This window comes from Ixodes scapularis, unplaced genomic scaffold, assembly GCF_016920785.2.
Source record: "Ixodes scapularis isolate PalLabHiFi unplaced genomic scaffold, ASM1692078v2 PGA_scaffold4__175_contigs__length_147842914, whole genome shotgun sequence".
NCBI classification, from domain to species: domain Eukaryota; kingdom Metazoa; phylum Arthropoda; class Arachnida; order Ixodida; family Ixodidae; genus Ixodes; species Ixodes scapularis.
This window is the reverse complement of record NW_024609879.1, coordinates 83,041,816-83,063,480: the sequence shown is the minus strand read 5'-3', so window position 1 is coordinate 83,063,480 and position 21,665 is coordinate 83,041,816. Positions and strand designations below refer to the sequence as shown.

The 21,665-nt window shown below is 43.4% G+C and overlaps 1 pseudogene; it reads left to right on the top strand.

The window, feature by feature from the left end:
• Nucleotides 1-21,665, top strand: part of LOC115313290 — a 152,698-nt pseudogene that overhangs the window by 102,448 nt on the left and 28,585 nt on the right.

Here is a 21,665-nt window from a genome sequence, read left to right as displayed (position 1 = left end):
CCGAGTGAACAGGACAGCTTCCTGAAGTCCCGCTTGGACTTCTAAAGCTCCACTTCCCAGAAGTGACCCAAAACGAGGCAGGTTTGAAGATATATTTTACGCTGTGTAACAAATATCATAATTTAAAATGAATAATTAATGGAGAATACTTTTTTTTTTGCGCAGGATGTCCACAAATAAATAGATAAATAAATAAATATATAACTTCTTTTTTTGCCATGCACTTTTGAATTGTGTGTACACTGTTAGGTTCGCATTTTTGAACTTCAATTTTGGGAATCTTTGCATCGTTGTGGCATTTCTGATTGCGTGGATTAAGAAATTTGTGCCGTGATACATTTTTCATCCGTAAGTTCAGTCTATATCACTGCCATCAATTCCAATCTCTGAGCACCATAATGACACATGGTGGGGCTCTGTGCTCCAAGAAGCTCCAACGACTTTAATGTCTCATAATTTAAAGAACAAGAAAAACAATTAGCCACAGCGCTTGCTCATTTGTTGAATTCGCAGAACAAAGAGATGATAGGACGCACCTAGGGTAGCGCGTGCCTAATCATGTTAATTTTTTTTTCGGCTGTTATTTGTGTATATTTCGCCGTCCTCGACATAGGCGTTGACGGACACTGCACCGCTGTGGTGTGCGAGTATGGTGCGACGGTGGGGGTAGAGAAAAAAGAAGAAGAGGACCGGAAAAAAAAAAAGGGCCGGTTGGGCAGGCGGTGGAAGCCGACCTTCGGAAGCCTGAACAGACGCCGTCATCGACCCTGGGACTTTGCCAAGGGGTCCCGATCGACGTCGATCTCCATTCTTCCCCCGCGACGAGCAGACACAGAAGGAAGACGGCTGACTGTGAGTGATGCTGACGAACACTGACTCAGTCGCCTACGTCGATCTCTGGATATCTACGGACTATGACATTTACTCTTGCTTCGTGTAGATAGTATTTCTTCTTCATTTATTCCAGTTTACTTTCTTATTTTTCCTACGTTTTCTTCTCGATTTCTTAATTTTATTCTAATTCTCAAAGTAAAACTTGTTCATATTCACAAGGTCTCCTAATTTGAAACGACCCTCTATAACATACACACACTCAGGTGTTGTGACGGATAGCAACGTCACGCCGCTGATTACGCCCCTGCCGGGGTAAGCTTTTTTGTTGTCACGACACTCTATCGCGCTATAGACGCGTCAATTTAACGCTCATAAAGTCTTGAGAGAACTGTCAATTGTTTAGTCAGAGCAACGACGCAGCAATCGGGAAATGAGAGACGACTGCGCCTCGATCTGGCTGTCCGCCTTCACTCTGATAAAATGTGAGCGTGGGACTCTCGAGCAGCGTTAGCTTGCTGATGGTGCAGGACGCTGCTTTGTCGTTGAGAATCTTTGCCCTCTGAACGCCGGCGAAAACGTTCCAGTGCTCGGCGTACCCTATAGGCAGCAGCGCCTGTCAGCGACCGCCCGCGCAGCATTGCAACCTTTCCTGAGCCTACTGGCAGTCTGCGAGCGCCGATGATTTATCGCCGCGACTTGAATGGGAGCATTTTATGAACTCCTGCGGCGAACACGAAACACCGCGAACATGAACTCCCGCGAACATAATCCCCGCGACGGCGAACTGCCGGCGCTCGCAGACGGAGGGTTCCGATGCTGTGCGAATGGTTGTTGGAGGACGCTGCGTAGGGTATACGCCGGGCGCTGGAACGGCTTTGCAGCGATTCGAAGGGCAAAGGATTCGTGACGACAAAGTAGTGTCTTGCATCTTCAGTAAGCTAACGCTGCTCGAGAGTTCCAAGTTTACATTTCCACAGAGCGAGCGCGGCCGGTCACATCGAGGCACAGTCAGCACTCGCGTCGCGATTGCTACGTCGTTGCTCTACCTACACCGATGACATGTGCACCGGCATTCGAAACCACCCTTTCGAGACTTTATACGAGTCCAATAGACGGCTTTATAGCGCGATAAACCGTCGTGACAAGAGTAAAGCTCACCTCTGTAGTGGCGTAAGCAGCGGGTTTATGTTCGTTGACGCCGCGTCGAGAAGGACAAAATATACAAAAAAAAAAAAAAAAACCATTAAATATATTTAACGCAGCAGGCGGAAAGAAATACAAACATGGCAGGGACACGGACAAAGTAGAAGGCGCGCTACGAAATACATATACTTACATAACACACTGGAAACGACAAATAATTAGAGCTAAAAAACGGAAGATTGAGCTCATGACCTCAACACCGAAATAAGGCAATGCGCAGGGAGAGCAGCCGGCAAAACTGCAATAGTCCTATAGGCAGCTAAGGACGCTTTTGTGACCGCGGGCGCATAGCCGCTGCGACGTACGCCCCGTTAACCTGGCTGAAGAAAATTCTCGCCCCGATCGAGCGCATGAATGACTCTCTTTCACTTTCCTACATCTGCAATAAAAAAATAAATAAAAAAAAGGGTCGTGGGTTTTTTTTGTTTCATATTGCCTAAGCAGGCTAAAACAATTTGAAGGTCGCGAGTCCATAGCTCGGGAGACATACATCCCTTTATAGCCGGCTAAAAAACATTGAAAGATCGGAGGCTATAGCCTTGGTCACACAGAAGACTATTCAGTCGGCTAAAGAAAATTCAATGGTCACGATTCTATAGATTTAGGGACATACTCTACTCTATAGTCGGCTGAAGCACATTGAAAGGTCAAAGGCCTATAGTTTTGGTGACATAAAGCACTATAGAGACGGCTAAAGAAAATTCGATGGTCGCGAGTCTATAGATTTAGGGACATACACCACTCTATAGCCGGCTAAAGAACATTGAAAGGTCGGAGGCCTATAGCTTTGGTGACTTAAAACACTATAGAGTAGGCTAAAGAAAATTCAATGGTCGCGATTCTATAGATATAAGGACATACATTACTCTATAGCCGGCTAAAGAATATTCAATAGTCGCAAATCTATAGTATTAAGGACATACATATTTCTATAGCTCGCTAAAGAATATTGAATAGTCGCGAGTCTATGGCTGCATAGTCATACATTTTTCTATAGCCAGCTATAGAAACCGGAATGGTCGAGATTCTATAGCTTTGAAGGCATACATTTTTCTATAGGTGGCTATAGCGTGTTTTATGGTTTCTTATGGCTGTCCATGGAGGGCAATAGGAGGTGATAGCTCACCATAGGATTTTCCATAGACGTCCATAGCCCATTTTTGTATGGGTTTACTGTGTTTTTTTTTGCGTGTTGCATCAAGACGATGCTCTTTTTAAAGGGACGAGTGATTCCACGCGCATCTCCGAGCAAACGCGTCCGTAGCCGTATGGTTATCGTGCTCCCACGGAATTCGGCTGAGCTTCGATGCCTGGGAGCGAACGCACCTTTTTGTTATTTCTGTGAATGTCGCGTTCTGACAGATTTGAGAACCCTGTTACTTGGTCGAGGAACAAATGTTCTACGCGCCCAACCTAGTACGCCAATTTTTCCAGAAGCCCAAGCGTGTACATAAGGAGCTCCGCGTTTCGAGCAGGAGTTAGCCTCGCAACAAGGGTCGATCCTACTGTTACGCCGCCATCGACGCCTGCGACACTAGACTTCCTTTACTTTATGTCGGGCAAAGCTTCGCCTCGTCAAATGTTAGTTTCCTTCAGTCATTCGTCACCTCATTAATTATCATTCATGAAAATATTGAGAATTGACGCACTTTATGTACAACTGCAGCGGAAAAAGATCAGCACAAGAAACTTTGCTCCACTCGGGGATATTGTTCCTGAGCACGTCGACAACAAGACCGCCAGTCACGTTCCGTGTCTCTCTCAACGCGGGGGTGGCCGGCAGAAAATTGGGGGATAAGATAGCTTTCGAAATGGGCGGGCTTTAGGATTGCTTCCTTCAGTCGGCCACCCCTGCGTTTAGACATGGAACGTGACTGGCACACTCGCTATCGGCGAAGTTGGGAACAATAACACCGTGTGTCGCGATTTTGCAGCTCCGGTTGACGGTCACCTGTGCTAATCGTTTTCCGCTGCCGCTGTAGTTCCTGCGATATGCGCAACACATTTTTTTTCAATGAAAGTATTTGCAGTTTCTCGGAAGCCACGATAGTTTCTTACGTCTATTTATTTTGAATATAGAGCGTGGACGTTAGATGTCCCACGACCTTGAATACATTTGGTACGCTTTAGTTTGAACGCCGCGTGACCATAAAAAATGAAAGTGATCGAGCGCGAGTGAAACCCCATTCTCGACCGGCTGTTTTCGGGAGGGAAGAAAACGAGCGTCGAGCCGTAAACTGTGTTCTGGGTATTTCTTTCTCGGAGGTAATGTTTAAACAAAAACCTCGGTGGGCATAAATGCTCTGCCAGTGTCCATTTGATTCTTCGGGTAAATATTAGTAGAGAAGTGCCAATAAGCATATACTAACTTCAATAAAGAGGGGCGACAGGTACTGGAGTATAGAGAGGATTGTGTTGTAGATGTCATCTAGATCTCGAAGAATCGAATTGTGGAAGTTTAGTAAATGTTCATATTTCCAGGCTGGACATTGCGGACCAGGTACAAGGCCAAATATTGAACGCGATTATGGGTGAGTGAAATTATCAAATTTCACGCAAAGTTACAAAACCTTTAAGAATTATTTCAGACCGAGTATTAACTACTCTTCTTCGGTGGTCCTGTTCCTTCGCAAAACTTTTATTTTCATTCAATATACTGAGACGTTTCTCAGGCCCGGAAAGTTACAAAAGAAATCTAAAAGTTTATTAAATTCACTTTGCACAAAAACTTTCGAATTCAAATTATGCATAAAAACAAAACAAGAGTATACACAAGCTTTATTTTTCTTTTGCAGGCGAAAGAAGTCTTGGTTATGTTTGCACATTGGCTTAGGTAATACAACGTTGTAGAACTTTTGGCACGAATAGAAGAAAGATTCTAAAAAAAATAAACTTTACATAAAGGTCGTCCACTAAGAAGGAAAAATCTATCACAATAATGAAATCGTTTAGCACGTGAGACTGAGCACGTGACTTTGGGGGGCGGGTCACGTGACCTCGGGGGTCACGTGACTTCAGGGGGTCACGTGACCTTGGGGGTCACGTGACCCTGGGGGAGGGGTCACGTGACCTTGGGGTGACCTTGGGGGTCAAGTGACCTTGGGATGACCTTGGGGGGCCACGTGACCTTGGGATGACCTTGGTTACGCCGACGCCGACGCCGACGGCGACGGCGACGCCGACGCCGCTCAAGCCGGGAACGGGCCCCTAAGAGCTGCGCTCTAAAAGTTTTTCCTTTTCTGCACCACAGACGCAGATGTTAAACAACATAATTAGCGACCACCAGATCGCCTCACCTGCGCATTTACAGTCTAATGATAATTACTTTTTCTCTATATGATTATTATTTTTTATATCAGGCACGTTTATAGCTAGTCTTACTCTTGAGTTTATGCACAAGAATCAAAGATAACAACCCCAAGAACAACAACAAACAGGCCCCATGAAGTATTTGAGGAAATGTGTTTGGAGAATCTATAATCATATTTGAAGAGCACGGTCATCGTCCCTTCGTCGGCAGCTACAAGCAACAATACTTCATATTTATTTTAAAGGTTGCAACTAAGCGTCTTTGACTAGGTGTTGGCCATTTCGTAAAGCCCAAAAGTGAAGCCTAGATAAACGCGTGGCTGCGAGACTCGACTATGATTGGCTTTGAGGGGGGGGGGGGGGGACGGCATTGAAGTAAAAAAAGCGCATGCGCAAGGCGGGAACAGAGCCCAGAACAATTAGATTATTTAGCAATGTCTTTCCAGCACGCCACGAAATATTTCTTTAAACGGCAAAAAGACGCAAAACACAACAAACACAACAAAAAACATCAAGGACCATAACTTGGGCCAGTTGGCGGCGCTAAACCTCTTTCATGCCCATTAGCGTATCTAGCAGGACAATCCACTGAGGCGGGTCCACAGTTTTTGCAATAACACTTTTTATCTGAATTGCAACCTCTATAAAAATCCGCGTACCGATTTTGGTCTAACTTCAGTGTGCCGCACCGCCAAGCGTGATCGCCATAGACTGTACAGCCCTAGCGCCATAAACGTGCCATATGACACTTTGTCCTCCTTCTCTATGAAAAAACCTAACCGTGAAATGATCAAGGCATACGTCTTTTTTTAAGGAACGCTGTAAAACGTCCCTAAAAAGGCAGCGTCCCAACAGTTCACGCAAACACGCTCAATAGTTTCCGTTTGTCTGCAAATCAGGCATTTTAGGCCCCAAGTGACATACAACCCACGCCTGATTACGTCTGGGAAGTACAATTATCGCTGGCCGCGATAATGGCAGTGTCTCGCAGTGGTGGTGGATGTGGGAAAGGCCTGCTTTCATCCAAGTCGCACTCGAGCTTCACAGTTCACGTAGGCTTCGTCGTTCTGGATTTTGGAATTTACAACAACAAGGACACTCACGTTGGTTCGTACATTTTTACCGGGACTCCTAGCAACAACCACCAGGATCATATATCATCGTACAGCATGACACTCCGGTGTTTGTGACGTCATTTGTTTTCACTGCGGCACCACTTGTGATGTGTGGCTCGATAGGACGCTAACACACTAGTGGGAGACACGTACCCTGCACCGTAATCCTAGAACACGAGAGAGTGTACTGCTGTGCTTTCTACAAGCGTCATTTGCGCGTCCAAAAATCAACGTTTGGCTGCGACTCGTGTTCCGAATATTCAAGGCTAAAGGTTTCGATACAGGAGTGCAACAATAGTTTGTACTCTCACGGCGGAAAATATTGCCCAGTCACCCCCGTCAACTGGCTTACTTGTCTGCAATAGACAGGCGGCTTCAGTGCGCCACTGGAGATACCAAACTCAAGGGCATACTCTGCAAATACCGATCCGCGGTATGTTACACAATTACGGGGATGTTGCCTTTAGTGTACACCGGACTGCGGGACAATCCTCCAGCTCGCCATCGATTCCGAAATCACGTCACCTTTCAGAATTTAGTTTTAGGTAGCCAGTGGACGCATGCACTGATGCCCTGGCAGCTACTTTTCAACTCGACCATCTGAACTGTTCCTACCGAATAATGTTAAAAAGGCAAAGCGGCCACGATGAGAGAATGCAAAATCGATCGTGAGTGCGGAATTAACATAATTACGTTCATAACGATTGATCCAGCGGTTCTGCCTCGGTGGGCTGTAATTTATATCGCATTTATATACCTGAAGGTCTATATAAAAGTAACCACTCGAAATATATGTCGCAAAAGTCAAGACTCGTTTATTGTTGTGTCTGTTTGTTTTTCTGTTGTGCGTAAAGTTACAAGCTTCACGTCGTTAAAAAAAAGTTCAGCCTTTCCACTCTCTTGAAGGAGGAGGACCAGCGGAGCTGTAATAGATACACTGTGTGCTTCTTCTTCGTCATCGTCTGTTTTTCGCGCTGTTTCCTACGATGAAGTGCCACCAACGCGCCCAACTATTCATTCTCCTATTGTAGCTGGCAAGGTTGCCGCCATCTACGAGCGACGGCGGAAACCATACTGGTTGTGTGCTTGCCGCCGTCGCTTGTAGATGGCGGTAGCTGTCCAGGTAGGTTTGCGTCGACATACACGGACACGATCCTGCGGAACTTAGCCGTTCACAGCTCCGCTGTAAAAGGCTACCTAGCATTTTGACACACTGTATGATATATACTCAAAATATACTAATGATTTAACTTATATTTAGATAGGCTAAATTATGACTTCTCGTTTTAAACAAGACATTGGCGGACATTGTGAGAGATACCAGTACAAGAGCCGGTTTAGAAAAAAAAAAATACAAACTAAAGCACGGGGCATTTGTGAGCCACATGCTGGTCAGCGCTGGCAATTTCTACTATACCAATCGGTCTAGATTTCCTTTTAGCTACTTTAGCTTAGGTATTCCCAGAATGTATTCGACAATCAAGTAAGCATAATAAAATACAATAACTTTCTAGAGGCATGTTCGGCGAAGTAACGGCATGAGCATGACGCAGATGCCTAAGATACGGCTGAAACAATGCGATTCTTGCATGTTATGCAGTCAATTCACCAGCTCGCCTCCATATTTTGACATTCACCAGCTCCATATACATATCGCTAAGCGAAACGGGGATAAATGAGTTCTACTTTTCTCAAGGTCTTGCACTGTGCATGCTTTGCCACGTTTCCTAACGATCTGAAAAGAAAAATTGCGTGGACACAGTCTTAGAATAGTAGCTAATGGATAAAGTGTGCAACCAAAATTGGTGTGATCTAAGACCATCCATTTTGTTTAGGAATGGCAAAACTTGGGGGCCACTGCAGTGAGAAAGAACGCGTTGCAGTTGTGGAGGATGTTCCACACACTTACTCTATGACTCAACTCATAACACATGAGCTCGCACATACGTAAGTACAAAAGAGTATACTGACTACCAAATACTGTGATCGTGCTTTTCTCTCGTGCAAAAAAACCACATTCTTGTCGGAGCAGTAGCACATTCGCTGCAACTTGAATGTTTGCTTCAAAATAGCATTAAACATAGCGCAGTACAACGCCTCGTGTACACTGAAACCAGCCTATACATCGAAAGTTGTGATACCCGGACGTCTGCATTTGCTAAAACTTGAGAATTACACGTTCAAGGGATGGAAGGCCTGTATCCGGCTTCACACTAAGCCTAACCGTAGCCGGCACTATTATCTGATAAAGCCAATCAAACAGTGGCAAAGGGACATTGTCATTGTGCTCGTTGTCTTTGCGCGTTTGCGTTATTCGGCAAGACCAGTCACGAATAATGAATGTGCCGTTATCCTGCTTCTTTTTCTGTACGTGGTTGCTTTAACTGCTTATTAAAATGCACAAAAACGAGAAACGTCGTGAACAGGCCGTTTTTGCGTTGTTTGACTGGCTCCTTTAGAGTAACTAAACGGTGCAGAAAGTTCATCGCCTTTCTCCTCTCCTTCCCGCAGCCTTCTCATTGCCGGAAAAGGGGATACATGCGCCACATTTGACGAGGACTTTTGCGGGGAAGCGATCTGGCGGAGAATCGAGTTTGGGGCGGGTCATGTAGATTCGATTGGTCGAAAGCAGACTTGTGCCTGTAACTCAAAAAGTTATTAATTACAATTCTAAATACTTGGCCTAAAGTGCAATTATTTATCGTTACAAATTACTCCTTGTGAAAATGTAATTAATTAGTTACTCATTTACTTATTCCATAACTTTTGCGTTACTCCGAAAAAACACACAAAAGACACATATGTATACTGCGTGTTTAAGAGGAAAATTTTGGACCCCAGGAAAATAAAACACATTCAGTTCTATCTGCTCATTATTCTAGGTTAATACTTCAGGACATCTCTATAAATTTCTAAAATATTTAGACGGGTGTTCGCGATAAACGAGTTGTGCGCTGTTCAACCGGGAGAGAACCAAAATTCCACACAATATAATAATGCACCATCTTTCAGCTGAACGGAATTTTGACACTCAGAAAAATATTTAATAACACACACGCTTGTGAGTGAAGACCAGGCTTCCATGTCTCTTATGCGTTTTCAACCGCCTTACACCGTCTGAAATCCAGTGTCCAAGTCAGTCAGGGTTTAACCTCAGAACACTTGGGCTGTGTTCCATTACCCTAAAATTACGATTCAAGTTCCCAAACGTACAATCCGCTAACAAGAACCCCAGAATTCTAGGTTCTAAGAATATGAGTTCAGTTTCGAAGCCCCAAGTCGTTCCGATTATGCTCCCCGGCCTTCTTATTGACTGCTGTCGAAAGTTAGTGTTTAAACTGACAGGAGGGTTACGGTACATCTTTTCTTTCTCAATGCGCTGCTTCCATTGCTGCCCTTATGTTTTTGCCTTACGCATTCGGCACTGTAAGCTCAAGTGGCAGAATCAAGAGTTTGTTGGTTCAGCCAGTATTCAGCTTTCACAAGGCTGTCAAGGATGAGCAGCATAACTTTTTCTGTGTTTGCGGGGTGGGCGTGTGTAGGCAGAAACATCGACAAGTAGAGGACTGTTTAGTGCGACAACTGCAAAAGAAAAAGACACACTGATTGTCTTTTGAAGAAAAAAGCGCAGGGGGGGGGGGGGGGGGGGAGGAACGAAGGAGGAGGACAGAGCGGGGGGGGGGGGGGTTGGAGGCGGACATATGCACCACGGTCACGGTGTCCCCAGTCCTACTCCTCATGAACGCCACGCGATAGATTTATGAGCCATTAGTTTTCTGCTCTCCTGCGAACTTTAAACCGTCCGTTCGTCTCCCATGAAGTCGATGCCGGTTGCCTTTATATAAACAGTCGAATTGTGCCAGTTTGGCTGACGGTACGAACGAGTCCAAAAACGGGCTATAACGTGACTGTCGTGCTTTCCATGAATTTCTTTCCTTTCCCTCGCCAGCATTCTTTTAGCTAGCGAACCTCCGTCTTGTGTTACCACGCTGAAAACGCGAAGGCCATTGCATCGCCCTTCATTGACCCTATAGAGAAGAATTGTAACGAGTATTTTCAGTACTATGTTACTGAAAATGTATTGGGATAACATTATAAATTACATTTTCAAAAAGTAACGAACTAGTTACTAAATTACAAGAAAATAATGAATTACAAGAAAACCCAGACCCTGCCTTGGATTACTTTCAAGGCTGGTCAAAAGTAATAGCTCGTCTGAGGTACATATTTCTATGTGTAAAATTTTCTGTACACGATAACTGAATTTTCGTTCTTCCTTGCATTTGAAATATTTTTTTTTGTAAATATTGCTGTATGAGTCCTGTCATGTGCCTTTCATTTTTATTATGTTACAGGTCATATTTTCATTTATGAGGCAAACTTATATTTTATAATATTTCTAGTTTGATTCCTTTCGTGCACCATTTTCTTTTCACATAACATGTTTTTGTTATACAAACTGTGCATGCTTTTGTGTGCCTTGTATATACGCCAAAAGGCATGTGACTTCCTATAGGTGCACTCTTCTGTATGCGCACGGACAGTTTAAGGGCACCGCAAGTGTTAAACGACTAAATAAATATTGTTGCTACGGATTCGCGAATCGTAGATCTTACACTGAATTCTGGCGAGCACGAAGCTTGTTGGACCGTTGGACATTATGTGTGCCATCTAGGTATGTGTAATTCCGTTCCAGACTTGTATGTAACGCGTTATTACGTAACGCTTTACATATAACTAGTTACTTTTCGCGAGGTAATGGTTACGTTACTTTTCGAGATATGGCAGGAGTAACATACTTTTGTTGCTTTTGAATAAAGTAAAGGGTAAAGATGTATAGTAACTTCATGGGGGGAATGCGTACAGCACGAGTTACGCAATTGGGTTTTTACTTAAGAAAGGACGTTTGATCTAAGAATCTAACTACTTTAAAACAAATAAATTATTGCATTAGCAACCAGCTTGTTCATTAAATTGAGTACACACTCAAACAGTTTCTTTTTTCACATCTATGCGAATTCAAATAAATACTCCAGCCCCATGTAATGGAAACCTCTCAGCCCTTCAAACCCTTTCAGCACATCGGACCCCTCAGCCTTTCAAACACCCTCAACACTTCATAGCTTTCAAGATTTCATATCCCCTGATCCTTTCAGCATTTGAGAGGCACAAATCAGTTTGAACCATATAAAAAATGTGCAGTTTAAACGGTAAATGGAAGTCTAATGTTGAAATAGTTTTACATGCATGTAGAAAATCTCAAAGAGAATAAAAGTCCACGAGTACACCAACCCAGGGCGCAGCTGTTAGCACAAGCGACCAGACCAAAAGAGGCAACCGAGTTCTTCGCCGCCAAAATATATCTCTAGGTATTCACAATGCTGCTGGGAAAATTCATGAGATGTGCGGTAGTTCAACGCTTAAAACCAAGCAAGTGCACCATACCACGGACACACTGTCAGCAACATGTTTAGCGAAAACCACGAAAGCGAAACTACTTCCGCCTTCGTTCACAAAATCCTGAGCAAGGTGACGCTGTCGTCGCTGGTTCCGTACTGGTGGCGTCGACGCCGACGTTTTCGCTCGCTGTACGACCTTCTGAAGCCGGAAGGACAAGCAGGCGCAAAAACAAGGTACTGAGACATTTTTCATCCGCACATCGAGCTGCTTTACGAGATGGCTCCACGTGTGGGACGGGAAGCCGGCACTGAGCGACCATTTATTGCAGTCGCCTGATACAAAATGGCCAAGCGGAGTCTCTAACGTATATGTTCTAAAGGGTAACGGAACTTTTTTGAAAGGCCACGTGCTTGCCCTGGAATTATATACAAATACTCCACAGGTTCCTAAATACTATGACGAAAATCTCATATCTTTCAAAAACTCTTTACTGGTACATATACATCTTAGAAAACTTCGATGGACATGTCAAACCTCATCATTTCTTAAAGGGTACGTCAATATTTTTTAGGAACCCTAATAGGCCCCACAATGGGATTTTACATATGAAGGTTTCTACGTAGGTGCGCAATCGACGCTTTCAACCGCAGCAACGCAAATCCCTAGTTAATTCTTCAAATAAACGCATTACAATAAGTAGGAATTCAGTGTGTCTTTGTATAAACACTGTAAGGCGGCGGTGGCTACAGAAAAGGGACACGTTCGGAAGTAGGGATGCCGCGAACCACCCTAGGTTCGATTTCGAAAGATTTCGATATTTTCGAACCGAACTGATGTTCGAATTCGAAAGGTTCGATATTTTCGACCGTACGAAGATTCGAATTCGAAAAATTCGCAACTTTCAAAAATCGTGAAGTTTCGAATTCGAAAAGTACGAAACTTTCACGGTTTCTAAAAGTTCGGGTTCGAATATTTCAAATATTTTTTTACTTGAGGTTCGAGAAATTCGAAGATTTCGAACTTTCCTAACCTGAAAAAGTGAGAGATTCGAATGTTTCGAATTTCTTTGGATCTGAAATTCGAAACATTTGAACGTTTCGAAATCTTATAGACATAAAGTTCGGTAAATTCGAAGATTTCGAATTTCTTTCTACATAAAGTCGAACGTTTTGATTCTCTTTTAGCGCTAAATTCGAAAAGAAACTTAGGTTTCGAAATTTTTTGAAGTTCAAGTGCGCAAAGTTCGAAGTCCGGTTTCCATGTTCCGCCACAGTTTCAGTTTCAAATAACGTTTTCACGCGTCACTGGTTTTCACAAAATCAGGTTTAGAAATGTTCGGGTGTGATATTCAGATTGCGCGAAGTTGGTCAGGCAATTAAATGAGACGACGAGTGTCCCGGATGTGCTGGATTATTTGCCAGTGCAGAGTGACGTGTGCATATCAGTAATTGTGGCCGCCAGCCCGGGGGGGGGGGGGGGGTCTTTAACGTGCATCACGTAGTAGTGATCACACGAACGCACTGTTTAAAGGCCGGCCCGCAAGCAGAGAGGAGGAACCGACCCTCACTTTCCTTCTCGCCACTGTGAAAGGAGGAAATCGCCTCTCGTTTCCTCCTCGCCATTTTCCGACTTTTTTTGTATTTTTTTGCCAGCTGCCTGTTTTTTTTTTTGTTTTTTTTTTTTACAAGTTTGGGGTGGAGGAAATGAAAGCTTCAAGGATTTGAAAAGATTATCCAGAAGCCAGCCGGCACACCTGCGACAAGGAGCTGAACCCACCGAGTAGCTGTTTTGAGCGAGCTTGGCACTTGCTCTTCCCAACGAGTTGCATTGGCTCTTTTTTAGCATTGGTTTGGAAGACGATTCTTTGCTGTTGTGAGAGCACAAATGCCTTGTTCTGCTCAAAGAAGTAGTCATTGAAGTATCAATTTTAATATAAATATCTGATTTGGCATTTTTCGTTCTTTAGGCGGATTCATGGCGACAACGGGAAGTACGAGCGGCGTTTTCTGTATATCAGGGATGGCGCTCCATAGACCAGTGGTTCTGAATCATCATGGTTCGTAAACCGGCAGAGGTGACAGAGGATCCCATCCGCAGTGGGTCTAGCACTTCTCGGTGTAGAGCGTTTTGCTGTAGGGCATTTCGGTGCGGACTTTTTGGTGCACAGACATTTCAGTGTACGGACTTTTTGCTGCAGAGACTTTTCGGTGTGGGACTTTTCGGTGAGCGGATATTTCGGTGCACGGACATTTTGATGCCTGGACATTCGACGCTATGGTTTGCTCGCCACTATCTCTTTTCCAACGTACGCAGACACGCTTCACATCGTGTTTGCGCGTTGAGTTGATAGAAATAGTCTCCTCTATAAGGTGCTGGCTTTATTATTGGTCTTGCGTGTAGGAAACGACCCAAACAGCAAGACGTTTGAAGTTGTTTGTGTATTCAGAACAATTTTGAATATCTTCAAATCCGCCTCCTCTGCGTAATCGCATAGCTCCGATTGTTAATAATAAATTGTGATGACCTCGCACGACAAAAAAAAAAAAAACAAAAACAGTGTAATTATTACTTGTAACTCATTAGGGAATAAAGTAGGCGTGTGCGGGTACAAATAAGTGTAATCAAATCAAATATCGATTTGAATCAAGTAAACAAGCCGAATTTGGTGAATGCTAAATTTATTTTATTTGGTATCAAATGTTTGCTCATTCTCGTACGAAAAAAAAAGTGACCACAGATCATACACAGAGTATGATCTGTGGTCAACGTCTCCTTCCATGCCGTAATGATGTCGCCGGACGTAAAGAACTGCCTTACAATCGTGCTTATACAGGGCGATTTTTTTTAACGACTAGACATTTTTCTAAAAAAGACGTCAGAGTTACGCAATTGCGGTTTGTGCCTTATCTATAGTCATCAAAACACCAAATCATTCATTTTTAAAGAGATGTAGTGGACGTGAAGTGGCTCACGGCGTCCTAAAAAGCCTAATTTGGACGCGAATCGTGTTACCGCAATCTTTTCGGCCACCGCACTCCTCGCCCCTTCTACAGTGGCGTTGTCACAACGATGCGCATGATTTGCCGCTTTAGCTTCATGGCGTTAGGCTGTGCTACGCGGAGATGGAGCCCACATAAAATCAGAACTATATTTTCGCGCCCAAATTAGGAGGACGCCGTATAATAGTGTACGCGCGTTACATCTTTTTAAGAATGGACGGTTTGGTGGCTTGCGATTATGGCCAACAACTTTCTAAATACAAGATGCCGTTTTCTTTTCTAATTAAAAGGTTAAGTAGCGAATTTTAGGCAATCGGTCGGTTTTAGTTGCGTTCGTTATTGAACCTAATCCTCGCCTGGCCGTATAGCTCACCTACACAAACCGCAATGGCGCTAATTTTCACTGGACAATTTGGTGGCTTTCGATTACGCCCAACAACTTTATAAATCAACTATCCCGTTCTTTTTCTAATCAAAAAGTTCATTAACAAATGTTAGGCAATCAGTCGGTTTTTGTTGGGTTCTTTCTTGAACCCAATCTTCGCCTGGCCGTTTAGCTCACATCCACAAAACGTTAATTTCCACGTTTTTTTCTAATATCTGGTAGGTGAAAAAAAAATAAAATAAACGTTGTATATAAAATAGAGGGCAGCTCTTTTCTGATATAAATAAAGCGTGGGGCACGCGTCTTGCATGCATCTCTTTTTTTTTTCCGGCCTATGAAAACAAATCCCGGGACATTCGAAATTGAATGTTTTATCACGGGGTATTTTGTCATGTTTCATAAGCTTTATTACTAGTAGTCAGAAGGAAGCCACGCGAGCCGCATCACGTTGAAAACAGCTAATTCGGGTGTTTCTCAAGCAGCTCTAGAACTTTCCAATTGACATTTTGGTTCTTAATACATCTAAAAAAGTTTGGTAATTAGTCCTAAACATTTAATTTATTAGGCATAATTAAAAATACTGCAACTCTCGCAAGACGTCTACCCAAAACATAAAGTTGGCTTAATTGATTGGCGTAAAGTGGCTGCGTCTTTCATTTTTATGCTTGGTCTTTAAAGATTCGTGAAAAGGATTCGCGACCTTATCTGTCAAGGCGCGTACGCGGACAGCGCGGCCTCCTCGGCAAGTTGTTCCCTCATCGAAGACGACAATGAATAAAAGGTGCGATAAAAATCTTAATGCCTGAAAAAAGCGCAAGTTTAAAATAATTCTAAGGGTGTCAGTTGATTTTATTTCTACTATATTCAAATTTCAACTCTCGTCGCGGGCAGCATGAAAGGAAGCACTGCACTCTTGGCGCAAACCAGTGCCCAGTCAACGGTTCTACACTCAAACACGCATCACTACCCGACCTGTTTGAAAAATAAATAATTTTCAGTACTTTTGGTAGAAAAGGCGAATTTTCTACTGAGCGTGATATTTTGTGGACCCAAAAGTCCTGTAGCCGGGATCGGTAGTTCATAGCTTCAGGAAGACGAAGAACGACGGATGCATTATTTCCCGCGGAAGTACTGTTTTGAATTTAAATTCCACATAAAATTGTATATGCACAAATTGTGGCACGATACCGAACTTGCTTGATTACTTTTCTTTTAAAGACAACATAACCAGGCATAATAATCTACAGATATTGCAAAATTCATTTTAATTGGCGTACAGCGCGAAAGACAAGTATGGACATAAAGAACACAATAGAGCTCTGCATCTCTACTGCATTACTTTCCGTACTTGTGGACAGTTAGTCCGCATGACTATATTCAAAAACTGCCAAATCGTTTAAGCCTACCCCTTTTTATAATTTTTTTCGTAGATTAATTGTGGCGAATCCCGGCTGGGTTCGGGTAAAGACCTCGCACGTGTTCAAGGACACATTTCGGCATGATTTCCCGCTTGGTGACGACGTTGAGCTGATCGCTGTTCCACTCCTTTTCTAAGTAGGCGGGGAACGCCAGACACCTAAATTATCCAAGCAGCCCCAAAACTTGCGGTAGTACACCTTCCGAACTCCTGGGTTTTCTTGGAGATGGCCTTCGCCCACCCTGACAAAGCCCCAAACAATTATGTAAGGGCCGCAGAGGCTATCTGGGCATTCCGTTTCTTCATCAGCGAACAAATGCGAACAGAAGAGAATGAAAACTTCGTAATACCTGCTGTCTTTTAATAAATGGCATAATATTGCTAGTGGCATAATATTGCTAGTTGCACTATTTTACGCGAAGAAAATTGTGATTTTGCGGTTCTATCTCCATGCTTCCCGTTCTCTTTGCTGATACGCTAGATATTTGTCGGGTGTCAAGTTTTCAGTTACATTTGTCGACAGAAACTAAATGCACGTTTGGCCACGAAGAAATTTTTTTCAAAGGCTGAAGATAGATGAAATATACCATAAACCGTTTCAGTTTTTATGGAAGTTTGTTTTTACTCTTCTTAGTAGCTTCAACGAGGCGGCCGTCACTCTAGAAAACACCTGTAGTACGAACCTATAGACGCTTTACAGCAGCTGTGCAAGGGCGCCGCCATAACTGACCTTCAGTTTTTGTTCCCTCTTATTCCGTTCGCTTCACTTCATCATTACCACAGCAGGACAGGTTATTGCCATTCTAGATGCTACTGTATACTTGTGCCCAGCATAGGCCCTTGTGAAGACCCGTCAACGCCCGCTTCAGTGGCTCGGCATCTCGGTAAGACAAGAGAAGGGCAGCTATGGCGGCTCAATTTGGCGCGTGTGTAAAGCGTCTATATATTATGCCCCAGAAATGGTCAGAGTGGGTCCCTCTGACTGCAATATCTTTGACTTGTAATTACTCATGATTATTACTTTGTACAAAAAACAAAAACAAAAAAAACGCAATAGTGATATAATCACTCTTCAGTGTGCCGTTTTTAGAACGACAAATTTTGAACTCTCTGGGTAGAGCTCAAAGTTCGGATAAAAATACCCATCTTTTTTCCTTCTGCTGTGATGTTCAACTTCCGTTCACTCGAGATAAATATGCGGTGGTGTCGCGTGTGTGGCCGCATGCGAAAGTATCTGAATGTAAAAGAACTTGTTGTTGGGCTAGTTGGTGTTGACTATCTGAGTGTGTTTTAGAACTGCAGAAAAAGAGCAAAAAAAAGAAAAAAAGAAGAAAAGCGAACCAGCCCGAACCCTTCCGAGCTCATATCCAGCCTGCCTAACTAATCCCTGGCTTTTGGGATTGAAGCAGAGAACCTTGAAGGGTTACAGAGATTTTGTCGGGGGGCCGGTAAGCCCATTAGCACTCGTGCGAGAAGGCCGTAAAAAGCGAGGAGGAAAATGGAGGAGGAAAGGGGAGGAGGAAAAAAAGAAAAGAGGGGGAATCTTCTGCCACGCTGAAGAAAATTCTGAGCCCCCGCCTTTAACGATACTCGTCCAGTTCGAAACGGCCAGGGGCAGGCAGGTGGTTGGGGGTCACTTCAGGCTCAGAAAAACTTTGAAGCGATCTGGCAATCTGCCTCCCCACCCCCTTGCATGCTGGTAGTAATCCGATCGAACGCCGCCCGAGTGACGCTGGCATATTGTAAGTTTAGTTTGTACATGATGCAAAATCCTGGGACTGGGAATGAATTTTGAAAGAAAAAGTGTAAGACAGAAAAAAGGGGACAGGCCAACGTCTCAAACTAAACTCAGCTGAAAACTCAGGTCAGGAATAACGTCTCAAACTCAACTCAACTGAGTTTGAGACTTTTTCCTGTCCCCTTTTTCCCTTCTTCTTACACTATTTCTTTCGAATTTCATTCCCAGTCTCGGGATTTTGCATCATTATCAACATACACCAGCTCGCCTGCACCTTGACAATTTTTTAGTTTGTAATTGTTTTGGAGGTTTATTTTCGGAGACGGAAGAAACGCCGAGCAAAAAGCACAGCAGATTGATTTCAGATAAGATCAAACAGGGGGTGGCTGGTCGACCTTTTTAATTTGCTTCATAATTTTATATATTATTTCCCGATGTCCAAAATAAACAAAATCAGAATTATTTTCACCAAGAAAAAAAATTGTCGGACGCAAAAATTCGTACATCACGTAGAGGTGGAATGTAGCATTTGCTTGCATAGCCGGAGGGGGCAACTTTGGTGATTAATAACTAAAGCTATACTTTTTAGGTGAGTTTCATAATATTTTAGCACAATCTATATGTAATTAGAAATACGAAAAAAAATAATGTTATTGTTTAGTATTTTTAAAAAATAAATAAAAAAACATAAATTTCGGCTCCTTGACCGTTTTTTCCCCAAATTTGCAGGCCTGTATCTTAGGAAATAATTCAGTCAGAAACGTCATATTTTAAGTAAATACACTAATTATACATGTAAGTAGATTCACTAAAATTCAAATTTATTTAAGCGCGGGTTTGGGAGATTTTGGCAAGCAAACACGAGACAAGCACCAAAATAAAAATATTTAAGGCCAATTTAAAAAAAAAAGTCCCGTTCTCGATTTTTTTCAAACTCTGACCAGTCATTCTACTTTATTTGGGGGTTACTATAGATTAAAAACATGTTGCATTATATTGATGGTGTAATAGATACAGCACCTCTACCGAGCCCCTTCTGCGAAGCTCGGCACGGTGTGCGCCCCCGTTTTGCGACGCAGTTATTGCGACTTCTTACTTTGAGAGACTCTTTGGCACGTTATAATAAATTTACCATTAAATATAATAAATTACACATCATATACGACACAGTTCTCCCTTCATAGGTTTCAAAATTGACAAATTTTGACGCCAACATTTTCTGACGGTGTGCACTTAGAGTTTCTTCCAAGGGGACCCGACATCGGTGCCACTCAGTCCAAGTCACAGGTCGAAGCTTCTGATGTTTTGCATAGCCACACATGCCACGACTGAATACCAGGAAAGGCGCGCACTCCCACCCACCCTTCATTTTTGCGTTCACGGAATTCAACAACCTCGTCTTCGTCCAGAATTGTGAAATTCACTCCTTTTAGTTTTTGGGAAAGACTGTTCACCATGCATTTTGCAGACTGTATGGCCTTTTCTGTGAGCTGTCTCAAGTTGTGAAGCGTTGCTTGGTGTTTGACGAGCCCTCCAACTCCGTCACACGCGTTTTTCCGTGCCCAGTGGCCAATGGGCCTTAGGAAAAACATTTTTTTTGGAATTCATGAAGTTGGAAGCGATTCTTGAAGTGCCTGGCGGCACTGTCACTTACATAAGTCAAATGAGAGTACACAGCAAGGTTGTCATCGACCCACTCTCTCACTTTTTGTACAGCTAGAGAGGCGTGAGCGCAGTCATGATGCAAGTCGTCACTGATGACGGAAAAAGTGTATGTCGACTTTCTAGTCGTCACCACACACGTAAATATTGAGACCTGATTTTTTTTTCCAGTGGTACGCTTGAATCTCGTCAAGAAGGATAACAGTCCAGTTTTCAGCAAAGTCGAAGTGGAAGACAATGCTACCACGCTGCGCGCACTGCTTTTCTTCATAGATGACTTTGCCTTGCGTCTGTCTGATATGGTTGTAAATGATCCACCTTAAGACAGACACACGAAGCTCTTACAGAAAAGTGACCGGATCTAAAGTCTTTTTCACGAGCTCGCCTGACTCCCATGCTGCCAAAACTATCTCTTCATCCTCGGAAATGTTGAGTTTTTCGAGTGTAAAGGACTGGCCTTTGGGACAATGGTCACATTTGCTTAAAAGGCACTGGCGCGATGGCGGGTTGCAAATGAATGCCGAGTTCAATTCCGCTGCGTCAAGTTGTGAGCCAGAAGCGTTTTGTAGAGAGGCGACACAGAGATAGTTTGCGCAGTACAGACAAACGCACGCTTCTTGCTGGGGATTGCATTTAACCCATCGGGGTCGCAGGGGGTAAAACTTCGTCAATCCGATGCTTGAGTCGGGATGGTCACTTTTATATTCATGAAACGCTTTTTTGATTGACCGTGTCATAAAACGTTTCGGCTTGAGCGTTTTCTGGCCATCGAGCACAACGGAAATAACGTCCTTCTGATTGGGACTCGGCCTAGAACACTCTAACTCGTCTTCCATGTAGTACTCAACCGCTGCAGATATGTTTTCAGGGCTCACCTTACACTTTGTATAGAGATCGGGCACATACCACACGCCGTTGTCCTCCCTCAGCTTCCGGGACCTATTAATGATGTAGATCGATGCCCCTGGGATGCTTTTCTGGTCTTCATTTCTTGCCAAAGTTGATGGCAAGAGGGTCAGCAATTGACAGCGTTCCCGAGGAGAGGCTGTGGTCACAAACGCGCGGCGAATGTTGTCCGTTCACTCGGCGCATGTGGAGCACTTTTGCTCCGACGACCCCGATGCCACGTTTTAATATATATATATATATATATATGAAAACGTGGCATCGAAATATATATATATATATATACTTTTTTTTTCTCTTTTCACAAAATAACAAGTTGCAATCATTGCGTCGCGACACAGGGACACCCCGTGCCGAGCTTCGGATAAGGGGCTCGGTAGAGGAGCTGTATCCATTGCACCATCAGTATGATGCAACATTTTTATAATGGATATTAACCGCTAGATAGAGTTGAATGACTGGATAGAGTTAAAAAAAAATAAAGAACGGTTTTTGTTTTAAGTCGCACTTAAAATATTTTTATTTTGGTGCTTGTATCGTGTTTGCTTGCCAAAATCTTCCCAAACCACGCATATACAGATTTGAATTTCAGTTAATTTACTTCCATTTATAAGTAGCGTATTGAATTAAAATATGACTCTTCTGACTAAAGTACAGGCCGGCAAAGTTAGGGGAAAACAGTCAAACAGCCGAAATT